Here is a 7,519-nt window from a genome sequence, read left to right as displayed (position 1 = left end):
TGAGCTATTCGGATTATTGGCATTTCCTAAATTTCTTTATCATTCGGATGTTGGGGCAATGGGTGGATAAAATGGAAGCTCTTTAAATTAAAAAGAGTTGTTCTGAAATAATGGAAATAATGATGTTTTGAAGTAAAAAAAGAAAAATTTCAAGGTCAAAGTCAAAATGTTCAATAATTTTTTAGGGCTCCAGTTTGAATGAATCAGTCCCAACCTGCAAGAGCATTCTTGACATTTCAGTTCACAGAAATTTTTCATTGTCTTCTTTGGTGCTAGAACATAGAACATTTTCCAAGTCATAAATGCAATATGATTGGAAAACTCTTTTCCACTCAGCCCTGGTAAAACTTCCCAGGAAGGGCACGAAGACACAGGCTCCCTGCCAGAGCACAGGAGCTCTGCTAAACCAGCATCTCCATAGTCTTTCTCTCAGAAAATGCTTTTTCCTCCAAACCAAATAGTGGAGGGCTGGAGGGAAGAGCAGAGACACAGTGACACTGTCCCATGCTGGCTGGTAACCCTGTGGTGCCTCTGGGGCACAGAAGGTCTGAATTTAAATCTTCCTCTGGTTTGGATCTGCTTCAAACAAATACAAGCATCTCCTGAAAGCGCTGCCCTCCCCAGGGCCTCTCTGCTCATCACCTGCAGGCAGACTCTCACAAGAATTTGACTTTATTAATGATTTAAGCCTTGGAATGGAGGCTGACAGCAGGTGAGTGTTGGGCAGAGTGTGGGGAAAGGGAGAGGCTGAGAGGGAGCCACATCAGGATCTGACTGAGGCAGGGCCATGGCAGGAATCAAAAGAACAGCCAGGATGAAGAAAGCCACAGGTTTACATGTGGTAAGCCCTTGCTTTGCCTCATCCTGTTTTCCTAATAACAGTTAAATATGGAAAGTAGCATGTCATCTCTATGGGGCCACGTTTTTGTATTTACTGTAAATCCACCTGTGCAGCTGGGAGTCAGTCCCAGCGTGGTTGCAGGGCTGGAGCCACCTCGGTTTGGTGCCTGACACCAGAACTGACCTGAAACCCTGCAAAAAGCAATCAGCCTGTCTTTCCTCTGCCACAGCACCCTCCTACCAGCACTGCAGGAGGGTCTGAGACTGGCACGGGGTGTTTGGAAGCAGCCACTGATCAGCAGGGTCTGCAGCATCTGCAGGGAGCCAGCAGAGGAGACGAGCAGCTCTGCTACATTGTGGGGAATGCTTCAGCAAACCCAGAACATACTCTCTGAAACTGAGCTGCCCCCCCCAGGAATAGGTCACACAAACTGGTACAAACTTTAGGGTTTATAGACTTTATAAGGTTCTATTATTATTTTTATTTATATATATATATATATTTATATATAAAATTATATAATTGTATACTATTGTATAGTAGATTATTTATATTGTTTGTTTTATTATTCTTTATTATTTATAAGGTTTTAAGGTTTTTATTAGGTTTTATAAACTTTAGGGGGATCACTGTATGTGGTCCAGGATCCCCCTGGCACAGCTGGAGCCCCATCAGTGCCACATAGGCACAGCCATGGGCACCATCACAGCACCAGGCCAGAGCCTTCCTGGTGAGCCCTCTCATCCAGGTGTCACAGGACATGAGCACAGTCTCCCACGGTGGTCTGCTCCTCTTTCTGCCCTTCCCTGCCTTGTGAGCATGTTTTTCTTGTGTCTCCTTGAATCTTCTCTAAGCCCCATCTGCACTAGAAATCTGTTATACATCCTAAACCAAGAAATACTGTGGTGGGATTGCCACATTTTCCCTTGGGCTAAGTACATGCAGAGAGGAGAGATAAAAATCACATAGCACTGTTCTGCAGAAATGGGTTTGCTTTTGCACTTGGTTGTTGAAGAAGGTTTGGGGCATTCTGACATTTTATGGGCTTGACTGATGACTCAACTACAATTACTCTCGAGTCTGGAAACTTGCCTCTCTGCAGCTCAAAGGATGTCTGAAACATCAGCCTCCTCTCTCAGGGGCTGAGTTCAAGGTGTCCCAGGAGGAGTGATGGAACCCTGCTTGTCCCAGGACTGCTCCTGGACATCTCCTGCTGGGCTGCCAAACATCCCCTTGCTCTGCTTTCCCCTGCCAGGAGGTTTTCCCTGGCAGAGGTCTGGGAAAGCCCCAGTGATCCAGCTGGCACAGTCAGGAAAAGACAGAGCTCACTTCATAAAGGACACAGGTTTTGAGATGCTTTCAGGTAACCTGAGAGCAATGTAAGGTTTATGTAGCAGTTAATAATGTGATATAGGCTCCTTAGAGGTTTACTGGTCTCTATATTCTTGAAGTTATATTTCTTCCTACTGAGTTGGAAGCTCTGAATATAATGTCCTGAGACTAAACTCTGATGTTTTTTGAAAGTGTGTTTATGTAAATGCCAGGGAGAGGAACAGAGATTAAAACTGCTGAGATTATGCCTGAAGCAAGAGCAAACAGACGGATTTCATTTTTAGGACACTGAAGAAATGCAAAGTGGCCATCTGCCAAAGGTTCCTGTGAGCTCTCAAACAGTACTGTGAGGTAAAACAATCTTGTAATTTAACCAGAGGGTGAGTAATGCTGCTTCTGGCAGCTGCACAGGGGCTGGAAATATTTGCACAGCCTACACCTATGGATCTTCTCAGGATCCTGTTGGCAGTGCTGCTGTGGAAAGGTCAGGTCCTGGTAGCTGGGCAGGGACCCAACTGTTGTGTTCTGGGGCTTCAGGATCAATGTTGTTCTGCTGTTGACAGAGATTCCTCACCTGAGCAACACCCAACAGAAGCACCTGGAACCATCCCAGGTACCTTTAATTGGAATGTATGATTTGTTTCTAAAAAAACCCAATGTGCTAAATTACTGCAATGGTTGAGGCAAGGACTGAATGAAACGGAGCTTCTTCATTTGATTAAAAGCTGTAAATTAGTTTTGGAACAGGCTTGAATTGTGGCAAGACGGGACAAAACTCTCAATCCCTTTGCTGGTGTGTACCACAGGATGGGTTGGCACCACAGGACTTCGTGCTGAGCTTGCTTGCATCACATGCTTAATCTGCATTTTATATGGCAAATCCTCTCCTGCCCCTCCCCTCCCTCCCTGGGAAATTGCATCTGTGAGTTTAGATACGGGCTGTAATTCCTGTGTTTCCAAAAGGCCCTCCTGAAACATGTGCAGCCTTCAGACAGTGCTTTGAGACACCCCTTCCCAGGGCACAGCCACAGCTCAAGGCCAGCTTCACACAGCTGTAATTCCAAGTGACTGGAATTTATGGTGGCTAATCTGCCAGAGAGCATATGTTAGAGCAGTGTTCAGCTGATCAAGTGCATCACCTGATAACTGCTGGCAGCTCTGCTGTGTGATCTGCAGCCTGATTCTGAGTGGAAAGTATTTAGCCTGTGGCAGCTTATGAGACTAGCAAGAAATAATAAAACCCAGTGTAGATTTAGGAGGAAAAGATAAAATTTATTGAAAAACAATTGTTGAAAAGCAGCTGATGAAATGGTTGAGGTGTTACAGCACCAGTAGCAGTAATCAAGAGCCCTGCTAAATCCTTTAGCCTGCTGCTTCATTTCACATCTGGCTTGAAACAGGTATTGAATGAAGGTGCCCAGCTCGGGCTAGCAAAAGTGCAGGCAAATGAGGAGATAAAATAGCAGCCTTTTAAAAGTGATCCTGTTCAAGGGTACCACAAGGGATTTCCAAGGCAATTTTTTGCACAATTTAATTAAAGTGCTTTCAAATTTCTGAGAAGTGAGAAATTGCTTGGCAGGATTGTTGGATTTTGGCACTGCGAAGGCTGAAGAGTGAGCCCTCACTGGTGGCCAGGCAGTGGAAATGTGCTTGGCTGGGTCTCATTTTGGAAAGTCTGAGGATTGCCATCAGCAATGTAGGCATCCCAGGCATGGAGGGATAGTGGGAGGTAGGGATCAGCAGCCAGGCATAGGCAGGCTTGCCTTGGTGCTGGGGAAGATTCCTCTTTCTCACCCTGCTCAGATGTGAGGTTACTTTGACTCATCTAAAAAATGTTCTGGAGATCATGTAGCAATCCAAGCTGGTCACAGCCTGTCTGTGGGGTATCAATGTTCCTCCAGCCTGCCGTGATGCTCCCATTGTATGCTCCCATTTCTGCTGCTGGGGGTGTCTGAGGGGTTGGACTCGGTGCTTCTCCAGCCACACTCAGTGAGGACAGGGCACAGAGACCTTCCCACCCCTCCTGTCCCCTGCTTGCTGCTGTCCTGGTCCCTGGAGCAGCTGTTTCCTAGGTCAGGCTGCAGTTTACCCCGAGGTTCATCCCCCTCATGGCCCATGCAGTGCCAGCCTCAGGGTGAGATGTCATTCCCACCTTCCAGCAATGAATCCAGCAGACTTTTGCCATTGCTGCTCACTGTGTCTCATTGAGGAGTGCTGGGGTAGCTTTGCTTTAGAAAGAGGAAATGTGCTGATGAATTAGGAGCGGTGCCAGGCTCCCAAAAGGACTTGTTCTTTCTTTTTAATAAGACTCCCCATCATTTCTAATGTCAAAGCCACACTTGGCTCTCTTGCTCATTTTCCATCTGCTTATGAGAAGGGCTTATGGGAGATGAATGTGTAAGAGGGGATTCTGCTGAGGATGGCTGACCTGTGCAATCATGTGGGGTTCCCATCTGGCTTTTTTTGGGCTTTTTTGGTTGGGTTTTCCAAAATAATGTTTCTGAAATAGGAAGTAGATGCTGACACGTATATATGGTCCGGGTTCCTTTCCAAAGGGGGCTTGGGGTGGAGGCCAGGAAGGTTGTCATGATGAGAACTGAGGTAGCAAAGGAAGGTTTTATCCCATAAATTTAATTTTCTATCCCTTCTTGTGTCTACTGGAACTGTACCTGTACTGCTAAGTGGGAACAGTGTGCTGCCTAGGTGTGATCACATCAGTCAATCTTTTTATAGCAAGCTTTCTTCAAAAGGCTTAAATGTAATATCAAACCAATTCATCTTTAAATTTGATCTGAATGCTTGATCATGCTAAACTGGAAACTCTTGTGCAAACCTTTCCCAAACAGTCCTGTGAAAGGCAGAAATTGCCCAGCAGATTGTCCTTACCATGCCTGCCTTGGAGTGATTTGTTACAGTAAAATAAAAATGTCCAAAAGTAATAAATTAAAAAAGAAATTCTCTTCATCAGTGCAAGGAGAATGTACTCTGTAATTTATTATGGCAGTGACAAAGAAGGCTATTGCATGAATCTAACTTTTGGAGCCTGTAGAGATTTCCTGCAGACTCTGTTCTCTTCTTTCTTGCAGGACCTTAGACTGGTACAGAGATATTGGCTGTGTCCTCCACATCCAGATCCCACAGGGACCAACAGGAACTATTTTTTTGGCTCACAGAGCAAAAAAGCCAGCTTATTTTTACCCATAGTTATGGCAGCTGCCTCTGAGTGTCCATGAGTGCTCACCAGTAAGGATGAATCCCAGTTGGGGATTCACAGCTGGCCTGAGAGCATCTTTCTGCCCCCAGCACCTTGTTAAAATGCAAATCTCTTCCAGGTAAGTGAGAGGGACCGTGGTGTCACAGTGTGCAGTGGTGTCTTCGTTTGCCTGTGGGGTGAGTGTGTTGCTGCAATCCTGTAACTCATCCAGTGTGTTCAAAACAGAGGGGTCTCCTGTGAATTCCTGCTTCACTGCTCTCACAGAATGACCACTCATCTGACTGAATTAAATTCAGCTGAACCTAAAAAGTGTTAGTCAATGATATTTCTTAAAGCTTTGTCTGGGTAAGTTTATATATTTTGCAGTTCTAGGAATAGCTCAAATAAAAAATGGAGCTTCTTTAGCCACTATTTTTACTTCTAAGGGTCTGAAACATATTTTTTTGTCCAAAAATAGCAATGAGCTTTATGAGGGATTGCAGTACATTCAAAACAGTTTCTGGTAGCCTTTCAAATGCAATATTCCATCTTGTCCTGGGGTGACTTTATCATACTGTATCCCCCATTGTCTGCCTTATGCCCAGACATGGGTCCTGTAACTTTAAGCTCAAAGAGGACACCCAGGGGAATTCCTTGGTGCCAAATTTGTGTTCCGCTCACACAGACTGCCCTGGTTCTCTCTGAGCTGGGTTGTCTAGCATGGACAGAGGGAGTACATCTTTGCTTTTAGTTACCTTCTTGTTCATTAGCTGAAGCAAGAAGCTTTTCCCAGGACTGTGGCTGCTTCTTCTGGAACTGCTCAGCTTTGCTTTGGTCCAGAACACCAGACCATCATTGGGAGCCCCACGCTGCATCCCAGCTCTGGACCTTGGGAGAAGCCCAGCAGGACTCCAAAAGTCCACCAGTTTTCTCCACAATGAGAAGGTTTATTATCTAACATTAGTCTTTTTTTTTTCTTTCTTTCTTTTCTGTGTGCACTCTGCTTATTAAATAATCGGGTTTTTTTTTTTTACTTTCCTCCAAGAAATGATTTTCAAACTGTTGGGGAGAGGCTGCCAAAACCTACCTTTCTTTAGAGGAGACACTCTTTCAGGAAGTTTCCTCCTAATTTGTCTCAAAACCAAGACACTTCTCTTCACAATGCCCCAGACCCTTTGTGTGCTTGCCTTTTGTCTCACACTGCTTTGGAAAGCTGCTGAAAGGGGAAATGAGCTCAGTGCCCTGAACCAGCCAGCTCTGCTCCATCCTTGCCTGGTCCTGTGTGCCCAAACCTGCCCCAAGACTGCCCTGCAGCCAGCTGGGGGCTGTGGCAGCTGAGGACACTGCACAGGGCCCTGGGGGAGATGCTGCCCTCAGGAAAGGCATCAAGCCCCACTCTCCCCTCTCACTCCCTGCACATCCCCTACATTTTCTCTACATCCCCTGGAGGCAAGGGGGGAAAAGCCCTCGAGTCTTCAGGCTGGATGGGGCCATGCAGCTGCCCAGCCATGGGAAATTCAGACACTGGAGTGGAAATAATGCCACCTCCAACCATAAACTGCCCTTGAAATTTTAATTGGGTTGTTACACTGAGATGAAATGTGCTTTCTAGTTTTTTAACGTGTTTATTAAGTTGGCATATATGATTTATTATATCCTTAATTATTAATTTTCTTGCTCGTGTCTGGATTTTTTGTAAATTATGAGATAGGGAAGCGTAATGCTATCATAGAAGAACCTTAAGTGAAATGAAAGGGTTGGCTTTTTAATGCAATTTATATTTATGAAAAACTAATAGAAGATAATTTTATATTATCAAAGTAATATAACTAATCCAAGATGATTTAAGGACTGATGATCAGATAGGTCTGTGAACTGATGTGAACAGAAACTGAACAGCTGAAGAATTTAGATCCTAATTTTGCAAAACACTTTAAAAGTCACTTTTGTTGGTAGGGATGTTGTCCTGCATTAAGTCCTAAGCATGAAGAATGTTACTAAGCATTGCTCAAGGCTACCCAATATTCTGTTTTCTGTGAAGTAGGATTTGATCTAGGGCAAAATTGAATACGGGCTGGATTCAAGCACAATTTTTTTGCTTGGGTTCATTCTCATGAAGCTTAATGTGCTGAGCATTTGCAGATTATGAATGT

At 44.8% G+C, this 7,519-nt stretch overlaps 1 long non-coding RNA gene across 2 annotated transcripts; it reads left to right on the top strand.

Moving 5' to 3' along the window:
• The first annotated feature begins 2,309 nt into the window (after window positions 1–2,309).
• Window positions 2,310–6,785, top strand: LOC135304096 (uncharacterized). 2 transcript variants are annotated; one of them, XR_010365536.1, is made up of 3 exons: window positions 2,310–2,786; window positions 5,260–5,563; window positions 6,160–6,785. It is a non-coding gene; the product is annotated as an uncharacterized LOC135304096 (long non-coding RNA). The 2 variants fall into 2 exon arrangements; XR_010365537.1 differs by having other exon boundaries at window positions 6,137–6,785.
• The last annotated feature ends 734 nt before the right edge of the window (window positions 6,786–7,519 follow it).

The sequence above is a fragment of the Passer domesticus genome, chromosome 7 (genome assembly GCF_036417665.1).
Source record: "Passer domesticus isolate bPasDom1 chromosome 7, bPasDom1.hap1, whole genome shotgun sequence".
Lineage (NCBI taxonomy): Eukaryota > Metazoa > Chordata > Aves > Passeriformes > Passeridae > Passer > Passer domesticus.
This window is presented reverse-complemented; position numbering and strand designations above follow the sequence as displayed.